The following is a 22,775-nucleotide window of genomic DNA, read 5'->3' as shown; positions in this document are numbered from 1 at the left end:
AACTAAACATTACTCCCCCTACTCTCCAGGGGAAAGTAATTAAAGGCATACGTGACTCGGTCCATTTGGGCAGAAAAGCCATCCTAGAAATGGTAACTCGATTGTCTTTAGGGCAGGGACTGACACTCACAGTAAAGTAAGTGTGTGTGTGTGTGTGTGTGTGTGTGTGTGTGTGTGTGTGTGTGTGTGTGTGTGACCTGCACTGTTGCATATGTTACAACTCTAGCCATACTTGTCCTCTATATCTCAAAGAAATCCAGAGGTGTCACTGAACCAGGTGAGGTGGCTGGGCACATAGACTTATTTATATGCCTCCTCCTGCCAGCTTCAAATATCTTCAGTGTTTATAGACACCTTTGCCACCTCAGAGGCTTCGCCCACTAGCACAGAAAAGGCCACTGAAATGGCAAAGCCTCCACTCCTCAAAGGAAATAATCCCAAGGTTTTGTCTCTTCTCATTACAGAGCAATAATGGACTGTCCTTCAAATCACAGATGACCCAATCTATACTAGGGCTCTAGGGATAAAGAATGTATCAGTACTGTGCTTAGAGGCCACAGACATTCAGCAAAGTTGAAAGGACTAACTGAGCCATTAAACAGATCCTAGCAAAATTTTGTCAGGAAACTTCTGAAAAATGCCTGAAACTATTGGCCATCACCCTTATGAGCATTAGAACAGCTCTGAAATTAGATACCAAGCTCAGTTCCTGTGAGTTATTATATGGATGACCTGCCCTCACTCTAGATCTGATCTTTGACTCTGAGGTCAACCAGATGACTCAATACATAATGAGCGTAGGGCAAGTCTGACAAGCTTTACAGAAATATAGGAGCAAGGTTATGCCCAGTCCAACTGATGGGGCTGTAAAGACTGTAGATCTGGAAACTGGGTCCTCCTTAAAACTAGGAAAGACCCATAGAACAGTAGGGTCCTCAGTGGAAGGACCCTTACCATGTGGTCCTTACCTGTTGGCTGTAGAGCTGTGAGGGGTCAACAGCTGGCTTCAGATCTCCAAGATAAAATCAGTCACATCAACATAGAAGATCCCACTGTAACACTGAGGAGAACTCCGGCTCCTGTGAGCCAGTGGAAAAATCTTAAAAGGTTCTTTTCAAAATTCAAAATTAAGTGACACCTTTGATGGCAACTGACTTGGATGTTCTAAAACACTCCTTCTTGGGCTCCTTTTGCTTCTCTCTAGGAATCCTATACCTAAAGTATGAAAGCTTGCCTTTTCTGAGCTAGATAAACTCATCTATCCTGATTTTAATTTTCTTCCTCATTCTACAAAAGCCAAGACATCCACTGGTTCCTATTAGAAACAAGATGGACTTCATTGACTCCTCTGATTACTGGCTTTGCCCTAAGATGCAACAACTGTAATAAGAACAATTATCTCTCAGACCTCCTAATCAGTATGGAGGAAATAGCTCATGACACGCCTTACGCTCAGGCTTTAAATACATCCTATAAAATGAAAACATCAACCATGGAGTAGGAAGTGGCCCAAGTCCCAGGTATCCACAAAGGAAGGCTGTCTCTTTGGAATATATCTCTGAGCCAGAGGGCTACATAAATACCCAAAAAAGGGCAAGTTTCTGTTTTTCTCATTTTGATAGAACTGGCCCATAAATAGGGATGCTAAATGCCCCCTTGTTCAATTTCCGTGTATGCAAAAGCAAAGAAGGACCACACAGGAAACCAGAGAGTGAGAGGACTCAGACTGATCTAATTTTCTCTGTGTCCTGGAGCAATAGATGCTTTAACTATTATCTTAATACTGATGCCGAATCTGCCACAGTAATGGTGAAACTAGGAATGTTTTGCTTACATCTATCAATACAATGGTTTTTTTTGTTACCATATATTCATAGCCAAAGTGACCCAAGCTATTCTCTACAATTCAAATTTCCGACCTTTGTCACCTGGCATGTGACTGAAGTTCCCTGTGGTAGCATCTTTCTTCCTTGAAGCCATCCCCCTTCTATTGGCCTTGGGAAGCACGAGACACCTCTACCATTTGTAAATATATTTGGGTCCAGGAGACAGCTACTGCTGTAAATTTACAGGACACTGCATCTTATGTGGAACGAGACTATTTTCTGCCCTTTCTCGGAGATGGCAATGTTGACATACCACTACATCAACTTCCCCAGTACTAATAACGTACACTAGAGAGAATTTTCCAACCTTCATATATACTAGTTACTTGGAGTCTTTTCTCAAGACCTCCCTGTTACACCCTCTTTAACAGAAGAAGGAGAGATAGCTCCATGGGTCCAAACATTCCTGAGTTTACTGGCTTAAGGTTGACAGTCCGGTGTTGGATTAATCAATAATGGATTGGAGTACATTGAGGAGCTTGTTCTCACCTATGAGAGTTTTACATTTCAAGAGGTCAATCAAAAAACCTGTCCCTTGCACTATGAGAGACGCAGGAGGCCACTGTAGTTTCTATTAAGGTACAACAAGAAAGCCTCGGCTCTCTCACAACGGGCCCTGGGTCTTAAATGTTTTGGAAGCTCAGATAGAAGTTTGTGGAAAGCTTAACAAAGCATGTGACTCTGGATTAACTATGCAAACTGTTGAAGAGACCCTCTAAAATTAAAGAAGGTGATTCAGGTACACTCAAACCTAAACTCTAATATCGATCAAAAATCAAAGTTAGGCTCTCTCATTGGACCTGTGAAGAGCCAACCAATGGGTAATGGGATCCCCAATGGCTTTGTGCTCATACTCTTTGTTCTTAGGTTTTTAGTCCTCGTATCCTAAACCCAGTAGCTTGATTTGTATAGTCTGAAATGCAACAATGACTATGAGCAAAAGTACTGACACATTGAAGATACCAAACAGTTGATACCCTGAGAAGACCAGAACTTAAAAATGGAGCCTTCCCATGGACAGAAAAGGGAGAGAATTCTGTGACCCTTTTTAGGCAGAGTTTACACCCATGATTAATATGCGAGTATCTGTAGAAGGTGTATCAGCACTCCTTTGCACCCAGAAGTTTCTGGAAGTATAATTCTCAGGTAAACTGAGAGTAGGGAATAGGGTGGAGGAGTGTAGCAATGCAATGCCATGAAAATATCTCTTATATCCTAATAGACTGGAAGCTTTGATGTACTTCACAGCCAAAGTGCGTCTTGAGGTCACATGTATCTCATGGGAAAGAACCAATCCCTGACACTATTAATGATATTTTGTTATGATTGCAGACAGGAGCCTAGCATAACTGTCCTCTAAGAGGCTCTACCCAGGAACTGACTGAAACAGATGCAGAGACCCACAGCCAAACATTAACGGAGCTCTGGAAGTCCTGTGGAAAAAGTTGGGGGGAGGATTGAGGAACCTAGAGGGGATACAGACTCCACAAGAAGACCAACAGAGTCAACTAACCTGGACCCTGGGGGGCTCCCAGAGACTGAACCACTAACCAAAGAGCATACAAGGGTTGGGTTTAGGTCCTCTGCACATATATATAGCAGATGTGTAGATTGGTCTTCATGCTGGCCTCACAACAACTAGAACAGGGGCTGTCCCTGACTCTGTTGCCTATCTGTAGATCCTGTTCCCTAACTGGGCTGGTTTGTCTGGCTTCAGTGGGAGACCAGGATGTACCTACTCCTGAAGTGACTTGAGGTGCCAGGGTGGGTTGGTACCCAGGGGGGATGTCCCCCTTCTCGGAGGTAAAGGTAAAGGGGGAAGGACCATGTGAAGGGGGACTGGGAAGGGGGCTGCTATTGGAATGTAAAGTGAATGAATAAACAAACAAACAGGAACAAAACCTGATATTCTACTGTGTGCTCAACCTGTTTGTTTAACCTGCCTTTAAGAAAAGAATGCAGCAACCAACATTACTTGCCTTGCGTCTTCCATGTAATAAACTATTACAACCTAAGCCAATGCACAGGTTTAATCTTAAGTTATTATGTACTCTTCCATTCCCTGACATAAGAGTAAAACATGTGTGTTTGCATGTTGTTTGTGTGTGTGTGTGTGTCATGATAGTCATTTTCTGGAAAGAACAAGTTGGCTGAAAATGAACATCCACCATAAATGTTGGAAGCAGCATTCTGGTATTGCTTGATAGTGTTTGTTTGTTTGTTATCTTGGCCATTTGGGGTCAGTTGGAGTCAGTTACTTAATCCCTCGTAAAACTCTGTTAGAAATTTCTGGAATGTATCCCTCATTCCTTCCCTATGTGATGCTTTCTGTGCTGTTCAATAAAAGAGAGCGTAAAGGTCTTTGTAAAGGACAGACACACAAGAACACACAAACACAGACACAGGGACAGACTCACCAGACAGCTTCAAGTAGGTATAATTCAAGTCAGACAAATAAACAGAGGAGGACAGAAGAGAAGGGAGAGGAGTGGTGAATTCAAATGTGGGCTTACCCTTGGTTAAATGCCGTAAGAGAACGTGTTTTGATTTCTTTCATTAATGTGACACTTACTATTCTGTTGCTGTGAAAAGATATCATGATCAAGGCAACTCTTATAAAAAAAGAAAAAAGAAAGAAAGAAAGAAAGAAAGAAAGAAAGAAAGAAAGAAAGCAAGCATTTCATTGGAGACTTGCTTACAATTTCAGAGGGTTAGTACCTGATCACCCTGGTGGGAAGTGTGGCAGCAGACAGGGATGGTCTGGAGAAGTAGCTGAGATTTTTACATCCTGATCTACAGGCAGGAGAGGGGGAAGGGTAAAGGGAGGGGAGGGTCAGAGACAGAGACAGCAGACAGATACAGAGACAGAAAGACAGATAGACAAGCCTGGGCCTGGTAAGCCCATCTCTGTGACAAGGTCATACCCCCCCAATCCTTCCCAAACAGTTCCACTACCGAGAGACTAAATGTTTAAATATATAAGCCTATTAGGGCCATGCTCATTCAAGCCATCACACACAGAGATGCATTATTGGTGACTTTGAGTTTATTATTAATGCTTTCAACCTGATGCAGAGAAGGAGATTCTAGAGATGACATATAAAAGGAGAAACAGCGAGCAATGGAAACCCTTAGCCTACCTGGGCTTGATTCAGCCAAGGGATCATGCTCAAAAAGCCCATGAACTCACTGGTGGGTACCATCTAAATGACCCTCAAAAAGTTATGCAGCCCCTGCCCTGGCTTTCTAAGAGCCGGGGAGCATAAGCCAGGTGTCACACACCTCCAAGCTACTCTATATTTCTCCCTTAGACACTACCTCCTTTCCTGTAACTATCCATGTGTCTTTTGCACTCTCTAGCAGCTGCCCTCTGGACTCAAATCCCCTGTAACAAGAGGAGGACCCAGGAGAAAAGAAATCCAGATGAGGGGTGGAAGGAAACGCTTAGGAAAAATATCTGAGAAGGATTTCAGGTCCTCCAGAACCAAAGCTGTTGGCCTTCTCCTCCATGTCTTCCAGGGGATAGACTGTGGAAGGGAGAGAAGTGATGGCTTGGAAAGCAGGGTGAGGGACCAGCCTCACAAGTTACATGGGGAGAGACAAAGCCTACTGAGGAGGAAATGACTAGAGTTGGGGGAAACCACAGAGCCCAATGGGAGAGAAGGCTACCCTTGGTTCTCTGTTGCCCAGGTAAGTTCCTGATTGGGTCAATGAACCGCAGTTGATGTAGAGCAAGTGTCTTGCTCTCCACTTGTGAGGTAGGATATTCTGGCCCACAAGAGGGGAAACTGATCAGAGAAACAAATTTAACTCTGAGCCTCCTTGGGAGTATGCTTGTAGTGCTGAGAAATCACTCCTTGTGTCCTAACTGTGTTAACCTACAGGGTCATGGAGCCCATCATACACCAATGTCAGACATGTGGAGAAGAGACCCTCAGACCTGGAAGAGGCTCACCTGTCTCACTAGCCTGGTGACATGAGCAGGTATGTCCCTCCTTCATCAAGAGGTCTCTGCCCATTAGTGTTCCATGCAGAGGTGGCAACAGAGACAGAACTCTGGGAGCGAGGGCCTCAACCACTCAACCAGGAAGCAGACAACTGGGTCTCATTCCCTCTCTCTACCCTTCTGTCTGTTGGCCTATCTATCTATCCATCCATCCATCAATCTACCTATAATCTATCTATCTACCTATCTATCTATCCACCTATCTATCTACCTATAATCTATCTACCTATAATCTATCTATCTATCTATCTATCTATCTATCTACCTATCTCCTCCTCCTCCCTTTTATTCCTCTTTCTCTATCTCTCTCTGTTCCTCTCTCTCCCTACCAGCTAACTAGCCTGCAGCAAACAGCTAAATATAGTCCCTTATTCTTTCACTCCTAGGAACTGTCCATCAACATTAATTTCTCAGCTCAGTCATTCTAGCCACAAGCAGCTGCTGCTCCTGGAATGCTCTGAGCTGAACTCAGGCCATCTTTGCTGGGGTGGAGAAAGCTCCCGAAAGGGCAGCTTTCGGGAGTGTGAAACCGCATGGATTTTGGAACCAGAGACTAGAGTTTGAGTTTTGGCGTTTCTGTTTCCCAGATGGTCAACCTTAGGCGAGCTTTATTGGCTTCATTCCATGGTGGGCTCATAAGATTGTTGGGATGGTCAACCACGATCATAGATACAGAGCTTCTAGCCGAGCCTTGGGCATGGATGGAAAGCTGTTTGTTCCCTGGCCTGTATGGCTCAGAATCTAGAATTGGGATGACTAAGGCAGCTTTGCTGAGATCAGAGATCAGGTATACACATACTATCTGTCCCTGACTTTCCTCTTTGACACTATGTGGCTGTCATATGTGCATCCTGGGGAGCCAGATTACTGTCCCTCACTGCCACTCTCTCCCCACCACCTACACACATATGAAGCTAAGCAAACTCAGAGATGGATAGTTGGAACATGCAACATACAAACGCCCACCATGCCCTTTCACGTACAAGCATTCGCAGATACTCACCGACGCAGAGGTCCAGGTACATCCAGCTATGCAAACCAGCGCACACAGACTCACACCTGAAGCATGCCAGAACGGATACAAATGAGTCCGCTGACAATCTATGTGGCCTCACAGAGACACAAACTAGTGCGAGCACACACAGGAAACCATGTACAAGCATATCGGCTGACTCTGTGTGCAGGTGGACCACCCCACTGGATGACAAAAGCCTAAGGCCTGGAGGCTTACCTGCATGGAACACATAGCCCTAGCATGGATGTCTGAAACACAGAGCCATTGCCTGGGTCCTACTCTCCAGGCCTGAGCCAGGCTTGGGCTCTGGCGTGTGAAGAGACTTTGGCGTCCTCTGCTGACGACAGTGTTGCCTGCAGCCTGCATCAGCCTTGGGGAGAAAAAAAACGGAGACTGCAGCTAGGGTAGGAAGAGAGAAAAAAAGAAAGGAGGCGAGGAGTGAGGAGAGGAGAGATGAGAACCAGGCAACGTTCTGCTGCTGCAGCCACTAGGATTAAGATCCACTTACAGCCATCAACTGCCGAGACTTCTGGGTGACATACTGGGCGGTGTGACACACAGGCTTCGGGAAGCATCTCTGGCTGCAAATGAAGCTGTGCCCTGAGCCAGCACCTTTTTACTTCCTCCAGAAAAGCCTGGTCGGACTGTCAGTCCTGATGAAGCAAGGAGCCAGACAGACACAGGGACAGCGCCCTCGCTGCCCACCATGAGTTTCCTGACTGTGGCTTCATCTCCACTGATCAGGAAACACGTAGTTGCCATGAGTGTAAAATAACAGTCACATGGCTGTTCTACTGTAAGTGGGGATTTTATTAAGGTCATGGCCTTGGCCATGGGCTTCACACAAGGTGAAGGGTGGAGCTTTGTCCCAGGCCTTGCAGGTGCCATGACACCCTGGGAGGAGAGTGACAGGTGGGGTGGACAGTGTCACATTTCTGCAGAAGGCTACAGGGTCACACTGAGAATTCTGCAAGGAGCACCAGTCATGGCTGGCTAACCTGGCTTCTGCGGGGCTTCCCTCTCACTAAGGTGGTCGTGAAGAGGCACTTCTTCGCCTTGGCAGGACTTACAAGTTACTTGGAAACAGCCAGTGGTCAGTCCTGTGGACGAACACACTCTGTAAAGAAAGGCAGGCAGAAACAAAATCAAGAAGCTGACAGGGGGTTGGGGATTTAGCTCAGTGGTAGAGCGCTTGCCTAGCAAGCCCAAGGTCCTGGGTTCGGTCCCCAGCTCCAAAAAAAAAGAAAAGAAAAGAAAAGAAAAAAAGAAGCTGACAGGATGTGCTCAGTTCCCCTGGTCTTTCTTCCTGAGTGATGGGGTCCAGATGACACCTGACACTGCGGCTGCATCCCACGACTCTGTTTTCACCTTCAACTATTGCAACAGTCCCCTCTCAATCCCCGGGTCTCCTGTTGATCTCCTATCAGTGTCCCAGTGTCCCAGACACTGCCTTAGTCACCCTTCTATTGCTGGGAAGAGGCTCCATGACCAAGGCAACTCTTAGAGAGGAAAACATTTAATTGGGGCTGCCTTACACTTTCAGAGGTTTAGTTCATTATCATCATGGCAGGGAACATGGCAGCAATCTACATCCTAATTTGAAGGGGGGAAGGGGGAGAGGGGAAGGAGGAAGGGGAGGGAGGAGGAGGAGAGAGACAGGGAAAGAGAGGGAGGAGAGGGAGAGGGAGGGGAGAGGGAGAGGGAGAAGGGGAAGGAGAAGGAGAGGAAAAGAGACACATTGACCTGTGTGTGAGTTTTTGAAACCTCAGTGACACATTTCCTCCAATAAGGCTACACCTCCTGGTTTTTAAAATCCTCTTCAAATAGTATCACTCACTATCAATAGTAATCAAATATATGAGTAAACAAATATATTGTTATTCAAACCACAACCTGTACCTCCGTTCATACTGGAGCTGGTACCCGCCCCTGCCCTGGCTGCACAGCCCAGAGTCATGGCATCCAGATCTAGCTCTTCCTTCCTCTCCTTCTTCTAGGCTTCTCTGAGACTGGGGAGGAAACAGAAATCACATGGCTATCTTGTCTTGGGTAGAAGGTCCCTGCTTCTCTGGCTGCTTCCCTCTCTGCTCTCTGCTCTCTGCTCTGTGACTTGTGATTTTCATGGAGGGCCCACAAAGGAGGCCCCATGGCGAGGACATCACTGTCAGCTCCAGGCAACTGCTTCACCCACCATCTCTCCCCTATTTCTTCTTTCCTCTGTTCAGCAAGCTCAGAGGTATAACCCCAAGCCCCTAAATTAGTAGCCCTACCCAGGGAATGAGAAATCTGTGTCTCCCTATAGGAAATGCCCTATGACAGGGAGCCAGTCCTACTCACACAGCAAGAGGAGCAAATGGCCACCCAAGCCCTGTTCTGCACTCTCCATATGTAAATAGTAAATACCGTTAACTAACTGCTTGCTAATGTTAAGTACTGTAAAATACTGTCAGGCTGTGTCCCATGCCTGCTCTCGTCCTTGTCCTTTCAGAAGTGGAACCAGGGGACACTCCAGTAGCTAGTAGGTGACTCTGAATGGCCAGCACATTGTCCCTCGGGGTTCTGCAGCTTCAGTGCTCAGCTTTGGGCCCAGCTGCAGTTCTAGAACAGGAGGGCAAGTCCAGCACAGCACAGAGACCCTTCTAATGCCTAAGTTCAACCCCACAAAGCCCTCTCCTGATCTGCAGAGGCCCCTCCTCCTGATCTCAGTGGTGTGAGAGAGAACCCTGAACCAGGAGGGAAAGCCAGTGGGCTTGGGAGCAAGGGTGAGCATTCCCATGCTAGGACTGCCAAGATTCTCTAGGACGTGCTGGACTACAATGTATCTTCCATTGTCCTTTAGTATGGACTCATGGTGCCAGTTTCTGAGACAGAAGAACTGTGTCATGAGTCATAGGTGAGATGCTGTTATAATGGTGTTCTCTGAAGTAAGAGGCCAGGGCTACTGGGTTTGTAGAGAGCACATTATCTGGCAATCGCTTTGGGGAATGGGCTCAGTCTTTTGAAGGAGCTGACTGGGGACCCACATGGCTGATATTTCACTATAGCCATGGCTGAAGACATGCTCCAGTCATGACCCCTCTAGACCATCCCAGAGACAGGGTCCTTCCAGATTCCATGGTCCTCCTTCCCCGGAAGGGTGGGGCATAATTCAAGAGGGACTGTACCTGGGGGAACATCCTGGCAACTTGGGACATTGGGCACATGGAAGTGGCCCTGCTAACAGGTAGGGTGCCTTGCTGAGTTGACCCCTGCCACCTTCCACCCTTAGTTCCAAGCTTAAGCCATTAGCTGGTGATGGCACACACACACACACACACACACACACACACACACACACACACACACACACACACACACACACACACACAATAGATACAGAGATCTGTGTTGATGAGGAGTTGAGGATATATATCTTGTATGTCACAGCCACCCGGTATGTAGCACTGTCCTCGGTCCTTTAGTTTAAAATACAAAGACAATTGAAAAGATCACCTAGGTGGGTGCGATTCTGCACAACCCTCTCCTGCCAAACCTAAATAGGCCTCCTGTAGATCCTGTGTTTTGGGGTGAAAGGACCATAAGTTTTTTAAAAGATTGATTTACTTTCATCGTATGTGCATTTTGCCTGCATGTAAGTGCACTGCATGCGTGCCTGGTGCCTTTGGAAATCAGAAGAGGGCGCTGGATCCTTTGGAACTGAAGTTGTAAACAGTGCATGTGGGTGTTAGGAACCAAACCTTGGTCCTCTGCAAAGCAGCAAGTGCTCTTAACTGCTGAGCCACCTCTCCATCGCCGTCCCCAAAAACCTATAAAATTTTATAAGTTCTTATCTTTAAAGGAGGATTGTATAGAAGAGCAAACATACATATACCTGCACATATGCTTACCCCACACACACAAACACACAGACACACACAGACACACACAGACACACACAAACACACATACACACACACACACACACACACACACACACACACAGACACACACACAGACACACACACACACACACACACACAGACACACACAGAGACACACAGACACACAGACACACAGACACACAGACACAGACACACAGACACACAGACACAGACACACACACATACACACAGACACACACACAAACACACACACACACACACATATGAACACACACACACACCTACAAATACTGAGAACCTTTGCAAAGATTCTGTACCATGATAGGTATGTCTTTCCAAGTGAGACAAACCTAAGGCACCCATTTCTCCTCCCTGGCCAAGGAGTTAGTTGAGGATGTTAAGCACTGCTAAATGCTATTAAGAACTGTGAAAGACTATCAGTATTGTTAGTTCTGGGCTGGATTTCCATTAAGTCTTTATTGTAACACTTTTAATGTGTTCTCCGGATGACTAACCTTGTCAAAAGCAGGCATTTGACAGGGCCCTCCATTATGCCTGGTAGCCTTGAGTGAGGAGCTGTCAGTCAAGTGGGCCCTTTACTGGCAACCAGCCAGACTACCACAAAGGGAGCCTGGTGGCTTGGGGCGTTTACAATCGCTCTGAGATTGCTCTAACAGCTGCAGAGGACCACTGAAGGTGTGGTTCAATCGTGACCACTCTAGATGGCCTCTAAGGCTTTAAAAGGCAGTGTTCTAAGCAAGATAAACCTCTGTGAACTCTAAATACTCCTGCAGCCATAGTCACCTGAGCCAGGGTGGCGATACTTTCCCTAGTGGCCCAGGAGGAAGGCCTGTGACCGAGGCACATTATAATCCTTTATTTCCATGACAGCTGTGCCTTGGTGGATTTAAAATCATTACCATAATCTCCTTGCTATGCTTTTCAGTTTGCTTTAGTTTTTTGATCTATTCTCTCTCTCTCTCTCTCTCTCTCTCTCTCTCTCTCTCTCTCTCTCTCTCTCTCTCTCTCTGTGTCTGTGTGTCTGTGTGTCTGTGTGTGTCCATGTGTGCATAAGCACATATATGGAAGTGCCATCTGAGGCCAGAAGAAGGCATCAGGTCCCCTGCAGCTTGAATTCCAGGCAGGCAGGAGTCTCCCAATGTGAGTACTGAGAACAACACTCAGGTCCTCTGTAAGAGCAGTGAGTCTTCTCAACCAAGAACCGTTTCTCCAGTCCGTTATCTTAGCTTTCTAGTCAGCTGCAGACATCTTCCCAGGTTGCAACGCTAGGCCCATTAAGAGGCTTCTCCGGAGTGTTTTTTCCCCTTTGCCTAATTTTATCTTTATCATTAGTAGAGCAGGCTGAGCTAGAACACAAAGGAGACGCTGCAGTGACAGCTGCAGGGGAGGGGAGGGTGGCAGCAGTGGAGATGGCGTTAAATGCCCTGGCAACAGCAGGAGTTTTGAAAAGGTAGCAGAAGAGCTCCAGAGAGAGGCTGTGAGAGACATGATGGGGTGAGGGAGCAAAGATAAGGGATCACAGAAGCACAGAGAAGGGATGGGAGGGCTGGCAAGAGGGCTCAGTGGGTAAAGGTGCTTGCTGCCAAGTCTACCCACCTGAGTTCAATCCTTGGAAGGAGAGCACTGACACGCACAATTTGTCCTCTGATTCTGTGTGTGCCACCCCCATATACAGTAAATATTCTTCTTTAATTATGAGAGAAAGCATGAGAGGCAAAGAGCCAGGGTTTAAGAGAAGACGGGGTGGGGCCGCTGTGAAGGGTTAGAGATACGACAGTTTTTACTCCAGTCACTGGAAGGCAGTCTTAGTAGCTGCCTAAGCCTTAAGGGCCAGTGATACTAGCACTGTAGGCCTAAAAGTCTACTGGAAGCTATGGGAGCCAAGAGTTGCAACATCCAAGGCTCACCAGGAGCTGTAACACTAGTAGGGCCTACCTGGACACTACAGCCAACATTACAACAGTTGCTAGTAGTTAAAGCCTGCAGTCTGAGTGGAAAGGGCCCTGACCAATGCCTGGAGCTGCTGGCCTGAAGCTCTCAGGGCTTGGCAGTGTTAGCCACCCAGTTGCTGCCTAGTCCACAGACCCTGTCCTTGAGGGCCAGAGGTGGACAGAGTGGAGGAGTTTCTCCATGCATGGTCACAATGTCTACGTGGGTGGAGCAGAAGGCCCCTGCCAACTGACTGGGGAGCAACAATTTCAAAGGATTTATCATGAAAATATGAAAACTTTCAGGTGGCATCTGCTTTGTACTTAATTCGCTCTGTGAAATCAGGAGCCCTAAGAACTGGGTGTTGAATACTAGATGAGAAGGCTGCTGGCTGAGAGGCAGGTAGAAACCTAAGGCACAGGAGGGGCAGGCAGCAGGACTGTAAGAAAGCCGAAGTGGCGGCGGCGGCGGGATTAAAATTTCTGTCACGATGGCAAAGAGCAGAAAATTGAATCTGGGAATGTGGAGCTCCGATATGAGAAATTCACTGAGAAAACAAAAGAGAAGCCCAAAGGGATAAAAAGCAAAGAGAAAAATCTGATAAACAAATCGAGAACCAGGAAGAACAGGGGGGGGGGGTGGGGGGAGCATTCCGAGCTAATGGGAAAAGCTAGGCCTGTGCGTTGAAAAGTTCTTTGTCTTCCTAACCAAACTGATCAAAAGACATGAACACTAGCTCCATGCAGTGGGCCGTGCTTATACTCCCTGCGCTCAAGAAGCAGAGGCAGGAGGATTGCTGCAAGTTGGAGGCTAGCCTGGTCTACACAGTGAGTTTGGGCCAGTCAGGACTTTATAATGGAACCCTGAGGAGGAGGGAGGGGCAGAAGAATGTACCAGAGGAATTGATTTTAATGTCAAAGAAACAATTCTGTCAGGTCCCTGTAACAGGTAACATGAGGGAAACACCTACAAAATTTCTTTTGGGGGTGGTGGATGGGCAGGGTCTCTTACAATTTAGCCTTGGTTCACCTGAAATTCAGTAAGTAGACCAGGCTAGCCTCCAGATGACGGTGACTGTAAAATCGGTTTTACAGTTTAGGATTAGAGCTCAAGGTGGTTCGCTCTGGTTGCCAGTCTTCTACAGAATTTTGAGAATTTACTGCCGAGATGTGAAACGTTAACAATTCACCAGGTGTGCTGGTGAAGACAACAGAGCTGGACTTCCTTACGATCTGGCATGTGCAGTATACGCCATGGGTAGTTCTGTCATTAATGGGGAGAGAACACAGATCCATTCTTAGTAAACAAGCAAGAATCCCAATAACAAAAACCACCACGATGGGGAAATTACTATAGAAAAGACCGGGAAATAACTGTCACAAACCTGTTAAACACAGAAGTTTGTCAGGAGGCCAGAATCACACCAGAGCCACATCCTTTGCCATCAGCCCTGGGCCCCTGGAGGCTGGCACCTATGAACACTGGCATCTGCCCCCTGGGGCCCTGGATGAGTTAACAGGGGAGGAGAGAAGATTCTGCCTGCCTTGACTGTCCTGTCCTTTTCCCTTTATGGCATTAGCCCTTCCTTGAACCCAGTTCCAATTGCAGTTCTTCCTGGTCTCCAGTCACATCGGCTCCCTCACTGGTCCCTGAAGCCTTAGGCACTGAAATGTGCTCCATTATTGTTGGTCTCCAACTGCCCTGCCATCTCTTCTTTGCTCCCTTAGCCTGAAACACACTAATAGAGCCTGCCCCTTTGTTAAGGTCTCGTTGGTTAAACCATTTTTGGTGGCTATTTCTTGACTGAACCCTGCCTCAAAGGTTTCCTGGTTCTTTCCATCATATCTGAGTAAGCCTGATGCTAAAACCTAATAAATGACACAACTCAGAGGATGAGTGAATGAGTCACACAGCAATCTCATACACCAGTCTCATTCACTGGGATGCCAAGTTCTAATAAGAACCCAATCAGATTAAGTCCACCCTACATCCAACAATACGTGTAGCAAACACCCTTAGCAAGCATTGCTGTGAACACAATAATTCCACAGGGGACCGGGGCAAACTGACTTATCTCTGTCGTGAGTCAAAAGAGAAGAGATGATCTCACACGCTGACTGCATGTTATATAAACTTCACTATTTCTTCTCGGTAAGTCAAAATATACTTACCTTACAAAACACGAACTATAACAATAAGTCTCTGGCTGAAGAGACGTCTCAGTCCGTAATGGGCTTAACTGTGCAGGTGTGAGGATGTGAGCTTGATCCATCAGAGCTCCCACAAAGGAGCCAGCCATGGCAGTGTGAGCCCTGCAATCCCAACACTGAGGACACAGAGAGAAGAGGATCCCAGGGGTTTGCTGGCCACCTGTGTTGGTTTGAATATGGTTGGCCCTGGGGAGTGGCACTGTTAGGAGGTGTGTCCTTGATGGAGTGGGTGTGGCCTTGTTGGCGGAAGTGCGTCACTGCGGGGGTGGGCTTTGAGACCCTCCTCCTAGCTGCCTGAGATTCAGTCTGCTCCTGGCTTCCTTTGGATGAAGATGTAGAGCTCTCAGCTCCTCCAGCACCATGCCTGCCTGGAGGCTACCATGCTCCCACCTTGATGATAAATGACTGAATCTCAGAACTTGTAAGCCAGCCCCAATTAAATGCGCTTTTCTAAGAGTTGCCTTGATTGTGGTATCTCTTTGCAGTAATGGAAACCCTAATGAATACAACAACCTAGCCAAATTTGCAAGGCAGGTGGATCTCTGTGAGTTTGAGGATAACTTGATCTATATAATGAGTTTTGGGACAGAGAGCCTACATAATGAGACCCTGTCTCCATAGATAGATAGATAGATAGATAGATAGATAGATAGATAGATAGATAGATAGATGAGAGAGAGAGAGAGAGAGAGAGAGAGATAGGTAGATAGATAGATAGATAGATAGATAGATAGATAGATAGATAGATAGATGTTACTAGAGAGATAGAAGTTAAGAGCACTGACTGCTCTTGAAGAGGACCAAGTTCAATTCCCAGCACCTTCCTGGTGGTTTACAATTGTGTGCAACTCCAGTTGCAGTGGATCTGATGCCCTCTTCTGGCCTCCACAGGCACTGCAAGCACATGGTGCTCAGACATACAAGCAAGTAAAAACACTCATACGCCTAAAATAAAAATACATAAACCTTAACAAAAAATAAAGTTGAAAGTGACTGGGGAGGATACTGGATACAGAACTCTGCCTCCCCATACATACTGTGCATGCATACACACATTGTGCACTCACATATGCACACAAAGGAATTTCAAACTATGGCTAATAGCAACAGAATGAGAAGCAGGAAGGGTTTAATTAAATATGAGACACTTTCAGCTACCTTGTTATGTAATACTGTTCTGAAGGCCCTACCTAATGCAACTAGGACATAAATTAAAAGATTGGAAAGCAACTATCTGCAAATATGGCTGGGGTGGTCTTGTGAATGATCTACTTGGGTATTCTCCCTGTTTCCTGACTCAGAAGCCCCAAGACCCTCAGGATCTCCCAAGTGATGTTTTGGGTGTGACAATGAGTTGCTAATGGTTGGGTCCTTAGGTATCTTACAGATGAGAACTGATCACTGGAAAGACCTAGTATGGTGAGCTGTGACTTTCAGCTCTGCCTCTGGACCTCCTGGACAGGAGCCGAAGGTTGAGCTGATCACGGATGTTCATGCCCACATAATTGAACTTCCATGAATCCCCCCAAAATGCTGGTTTGGGAGGCTTCCAGCTAGCTGAACATGTAGAGGTTCCCAGAAGGTGGTGTGAGAGTGGATCATGGGAAACCTGTTCTAGAGCCTGGTCTGTGAGTAGTTGCAGACCTCAGGTCTTTCGGCTGGTGTTTGAAGCAGTAGGCATCAGGCAGTTCAGAGCTCCACTTGTGGGATCTAACACTGCCTCCAGGTAGAGAGCATCCGACTCGACTGGACCCAGAGGACAGCCGGCCTCATGGCGGAATCGCTGGCTCACCTGGTGCTCGCACCCCTACACTTGGGGAAACTGATTTTGTTTTCCTTCTGTATCCTCAGGTTTGCCTCTCTATAAGAACAAAGAAAACAAAGGCAAGGTAATGGAAGCAGCAGAGCTGGGGAAAGTGGCCAGTATGACGTAGCTGTAGAGTGGCTACTAGCTTTTCCACGGTCTACAACTTGTCAGACAGCGTATTGAATAATGGAGGCTGTTAGTTATCCATTGCTGTATAGTACGTTACCGCAAAACCAAGCAGTTTAAAACCCCAATGCCAGTGATCTCACAGCTGAGTCAGGGAACCCCAGCTGGGTATCTGACTCAGTATCTTACGCAAACTATATCCCAGGTGTCAGTCAAGGCCCGGCTGTCATCCATCTAAAACCCAGTTTGAGGACCGGATGCCATGTGCACTGCCATGCATCTATTCCCCAGCGGCTAGTCATTGACTGGAGGACACCCCAGGTCCTAGGCACATGGGCTTTCCCTAAGAGGGCTCACACAGTATGGCAGCTGGCTTCATCAGATCAGTCAGATGAGTGGGCCAAAGGAGGGCCTGACAGCCTTCAGAACCTAGTCTCAGACTCAAACCTCAACACTTCTACCGTATTCGGTGAAAGCCAGCCCTCACATGAGGAAATGACCAAAGGCAGTGGCTTCCAGAACACAGGGTTTTGGAGTACATCATGAGGGGAAGCCCAAGCTCAAACATTCATCTACAAATACCTCACCAACTGACCACAAAAAAGAAAACCTCAGCAGTGGGAGATACACTGTGCTCCTGGGTGGAGGTACTGTTTTGAAGAAGCCAATTAGCACCGAATTAATCTACAAATCAACCCAACTTCAATAACCAGAGATCCTTGTATGTGCTCATGTGTAAAGAGAAAAAAAATCTAAGCCAGGTATTCTGGTGTTCATCTGTAATTTCAGTACCTCAGAGCCTAAGGCAGGAGGAGTCTGTGTTATAGCACTCCCATTTCTAAAGCAAACGAGCATAAAAAACAAAATAAAACAAACCCAGCTCATCTAGGGGCTGGAGAGATGGTTAAGAGCACTGGCTGGGGTTGGGGATTTAGCTCAGTGGTAGAGCGCTTGCCTAGCAAGCGCAAGGCCCTGGGTTCAGTCCCCAGCTCCGGGAAAAAAAAGAAAAGGGAAAAAAAAGAGCACTGGCTGGTCTTCCAGAGGACCTGGGTTTGATTCCCAGGCCCCACATGATAGCTGACACCATGTATATGGTGCACTTACACACTTGCAGGCAAGACACCCATACATCTAAAAATAAAAAATAAAAGTAGAAATAAATGGATATTATTTTTAAAAACCAAAACTCATCTAAGAAAACTAGTTTGAGATGTACCCAGGTGCCGAGAACAACTTGGACCTTCTCCCTAGAAGATGCTAACTGGGCCAGGGAAATAACTCAGCTGGTAAAGAGCTTGCTCTGAAAGTGTGAGGACCTAATATCTAAGAAGCAATAACATATTTACCCTGCAAGTGTGTGGACCCAAGTTTGATCCTCCAGAACGCACATTAAAAAGTCAACACTATGGGGACTGGAGAGATGGCTCAGTGGTTAAGAGCACTGACTGCTCTTCCAGAGGTCCTGGGTTCAATTCCCAGCAACCACATGATGGTTCACAACCATCTGGAATGAGATCTGATGCCCTCTTCTGGTATGTTTGAGGATGGTGACAGTGTGCTCATACACATAAAATAAATAATCCTTTTTTAAAAAGCCAACATGAACATGTCAGCCTATGCCTGTATTAGCACTGGGGAGCAGAGAGGGGAAGATCTTGGGTTTGCTGATGAGCCATGTTAAGCAAATCTGCCAGTTCAGTGAGGAAACCTGTGATCTACATACAGCCTGAGCATAGAGGGAGACATGAACAGAAATGAAGGGCCCGAAAGGGAAGAGGGAGGAGAACAAGAGAGGCAGTGAGAGGCAAAGGAAGAGAAGACAGAGGTTGCCTATTATTGCAGGGTGGGGCAAGGAAGCAGAAGGGAGCCCATTCGAGTAGAGAGAGCCAGGAAATGGCGGACGGGGTGAGGGGCCAGGTAATGGGAGAAGGGTAAATGGGAACAAAGTTCAAGGATATATGCATGGAATGAATAATAAAACTCATTATTTCTTACACCAGCAGGGAAAAAAAAGAAATGAAGGCAGCACCTATCTTCCCTCAATCCCTTTCTCCACTCACAGCCGCCTCAGAGACAGATGGCAATCAGCCTGCAGGCTCAGGACGGTCCTGATGAGAGAGCTATGCCTGAGCACCTCCCATGGTCCCCAACAGGGGGCATCTGTGAGAACAAAGGGTCAACCTCCACTTTATCTGGGCAGCTCTGAGCCCTAGTGATGCTGACAGGAGACATGTCTCTTGGCTCTTGCCACACAGGCTATAAACTAACCCATGGCCTTAATGGCTGAATGAATGAGTGGGAGAGAGCCTAGGATGGTAGTTTCCTATCACGGACAGGAGGAAGTGTGGGGTGTTTTGTTTTGTCTTCCTTACTTCTTACTTGGGACTTGGGTTTCTTTTGTGATCAGAAATAAAAGTTTAATTTAAATGAAATAAAGGAGAAGAGGCTGGGGTGCTCGCAGTATGCAGAGCTGTGTTCAGATCCCCGCACCCACACAGAGAGCTGGGTGCAGTGGACACCTCTGTAACCCCAGTGTTCAGTGAGAGACTCTGCCTCAAAAAGTAAAATGGGGCCAGCCAGCAGGACAACTCAGTGGGTAAAGGTGTCCACTGCTAAGCCTGATGACCTGAGTTCAATTCCTGAGGCCCACATGATAGAAAGAGAGAACTGATTCCAGCAAGTTGTCCTCTGACCTAAAACATACCATGTGCGTGCGTCTCACACACACACACACACACACACACACACACACACACACACACATGCACGAAATAAATGTAATTTAATCAATGAGATGGAGAGTGGTTAAATAAAACACCCCGTGTCAACTGCTGTCTCTACACACAAGAGAGCCAGCACAATGCCAGCCTCACCTCCACCCTGGACTGTTAATTTGTCCCCTCACTAGACCAGGGGACTGCTACTTCTGTCACCCGTAGGCCAGGGGCTCTTTGGGGACCTGGTGGGCCCGCCCTGTTTCTGTAAGTCCTATGGCCAGCACAAAGGCCTGGCACTGGGCAGCCACCCAGGGAACACACTGAACAAGGAGGCTAGGGAAGGGGACTTGGAAGAAACATGGGCACGTGGAGGCAGCGAGGGTGAGAGAAGCAGAAACAGATGGAGATGGAGAGACAGAGAGACAGAGAAGTAAATGGATGGATCTGGGGATGAAGGCTCAAAGATGGGGAAACCCAGAGAGATCCCAGGGAAAGTTAAAAACACAGAGACAAAATAAGAGGGAGGGAGGGAGGGAGGGAGGGGAGAGGGAGGGAGAAAGGGAGAGGGAGAGGGCCTAAGCTTTAGCTTCTCTGTTTCCTGGATAGTTCTGCCTGGCGTCGTGTTTGATTTTGCCAGCTCCTTTGGACAGGGAGCTCTCTTGCCCTATCCCACCCTAGCTAGCCTCCATCCACCCCTATGGCTCTCCCACCCAGCAGACTCCAGCAATCACACAAAGTTCCTCAACCAATACAGGCTTCCTGGAAGTGAATCCCCTCCTCACCAGTCTCCTTTTTGCAGTTCTGGATGGGGTCAGAGGTGAGGAATGTTACCATTCTACCCGTCTGCCAGGGGAAAAGCCTCAAAGGACAACCAAGAAGGCTTCCTGCCTCCATGGAGTCTGGCCTTAATGCCTGCTCTATACTGTTCCAAGAACCCTCAGGGCGGGGCAAGGAGAGCTGGGATGGAAAACTGAGGGGGAAGTGGCCAGAGTCATGGAATTCTCTTGGTTCCTAGAGAAGGGTGGGTCTCCCCACTCTATCAGCTCCTTGAAAAGGCTCTGCCCTCACCTCCCTCCCCCACTTCTGCTCCGAAGTTCCAGCCCTGAAGAAAGACATTTCCAAACGGAAAGGCCTCAGCCCCCTCCCTGGGCCCCCTCCATGACTGCCTGGGCTCTGGGGACCAACCAAAGTTCCCCCACTACCCCCCATTGCGCCAGATGTGGCTGCAGGGGGCTGGGTGGGCGCAGGGCCCAGCTGGCAGTGGTCACTTGGTGGTCCTCTCCCTGCAGAGTCAGCGGTTCCTGCGCCAGCCTGCTCGCCTGGTCTCCTCACTCAGCACTTCCTCCACACCACTTTCCAAAGGCTGCAGATGGGGCAACACAGTCCCCAGCCACCACCTTAGAGTGCAGTACAAACTCCATCAGTGGGCTTTTCTGAGCTGTCTAAGCTGAACCGTGAGTGACAGGGAGGACAAGACTCAGCCAAGCCTGTGCGCACGGCAGAGATCCGTTGGCTCCTGAGGTTTACCCTCATTCCTTCAACCACAGAAAATTCTGATGCGGGGTTCGCTCCTTGGTCCCCTCTTCCACGAAGCACTGGGACATCACACAGCTTCTAGCCCTTCTCTGTTTTCTAAACCCACTGCTGCTGCTTTCTTGTTTCCCCCCATGGATCTTCCAAGACCTGGAGTTTCTTTTGTAGGTATGCACATGTGCATGTGCACATATTCATGGGGAAGCACATGTGTGCACTGTGCTTACACATGTGTGCAAGTATTCAGTGATCAGACATGTTGTCCACCTTTTTTATAGTCAGGGTCTCTCCCTAGCCTGGACCTTGCCAGTGAGGTTAGGCTGGCAAGTCACGAGGTCCCAGGGATCCTCTCATGGGCTCTCTCTATCACTAGGGCTACAAGGAAGCACTGTTCACATGGCTTCTGGGGACCGAACTCAGATCCTCCTCGTGATTACAAGGGAGACATGACTAAGCCACTCCTAAGCCCCAAGTCCTGGAGTTTCATCTCAGAGTCACAGGGTAATGGTATTCCATGGGAGCATGGGCACGTAGCTGAGCGCCCAGCAGACAAACCTCGTTTAGCCTTGCACCGGTCCTCCAAGAGTCTCTTGAGACTCGTTCCTAGTGCCAGGAACTGGCAGTATGCCTCGGTCACTCAGTCACATGCGTACGTCTTAAAATCATGGATAGGAACTGCAGTAGGGTCTGGGCTGTCCAAGAGGCTGCCTCTCCACTTTAGAAGGCTCCGTCCCAGACTAGACTGACAGGTCCAAGACCTCACCTGACCTGTGCACTGCCCCTTCCGTACCTGCCTAGGTCTCCTTCAGATCCCCATGGTGCAGGTTTCAACCTAGGAACGCTGAGACACTGGAGGCTTCTGAGGAGAGGTCCTGCCCCTGCATGTGGAGAGGTAGAGGCAAACTGGCTTCCTAGACTCTGGGAAAGAGAAGAAAGGGAGAGGATGGGCCCTGCCCTGCACAAAATAAGATGAGTGGATCCCTAAGGTTCCATGGTCAGTCAGCTTAGCCTGACTGACCCGTTCCCTGCCAGGAGAGACCCTGCCCTTAAGAAAGATGAACAGGAAAAGATGAAGATAGATTAAAAAACAATGAGAAAACGAGGTGCAGGCTACCCTCCAGAGATAAACCCCTCCCTTCTCTCACGAGTCGAAAGGAAGAAAACAGTGGCCATATGTCTGGCATGGTGCTGGGTACTTTTCATAATCCCTTACTTCTTCCCAAATCTGCCAAGGAAGGTTTTATCTGCCCCCCTTCCCCAGGTCAGAGGCAAAACCTCCAGGTTGCAAGAGAGCTTACAGCTTCCCTAGGGAGTGGCCAGCTAGGCTAGGGCCCTGGCTCAAGTCATTCCGTAGACCCCAGGGCTCTGGTCCCAGCTGAGATGGCTGGCAGGCCCATGGTCCTGGCCCGGGGATTCTGTGCAGAGGCCCAAGCTCTGTTCAGAGCAGTTTATTCAAACACAGCCTAACAGGAAACTTGGCTCTTCTGACTCACTCAGATTCGACCTTATTAAGAAAAAAGAAAAAAGAAGCAGAGCCAACTGCAGCTAGGGTTTCATGCCAAATGCTGGCTCCCAGCAGAGCGCTGAACACCATGGCCTGTGCCCTGATCTCCCCACCCCAAAACCCCTAGGCAGCAGTGCCTG

Source organism: Rattus rattus, chromosome 8, assembly GCF_011064425.1.
Source record: "Rattus rattus isolate New Zealand chromosome 8, Rrattus_CSIRO_v1, whole genome shotgun sequence".
Taxonomy (NCBI): domain Eukaryota; kingdom Metazoa; phylum Chordata; class Mammalia; order Rodentia; family Muridae; genus Rattus; species Rattus rattus.
Note: the sequence above shows the minus strand (reverse complement) of the source record.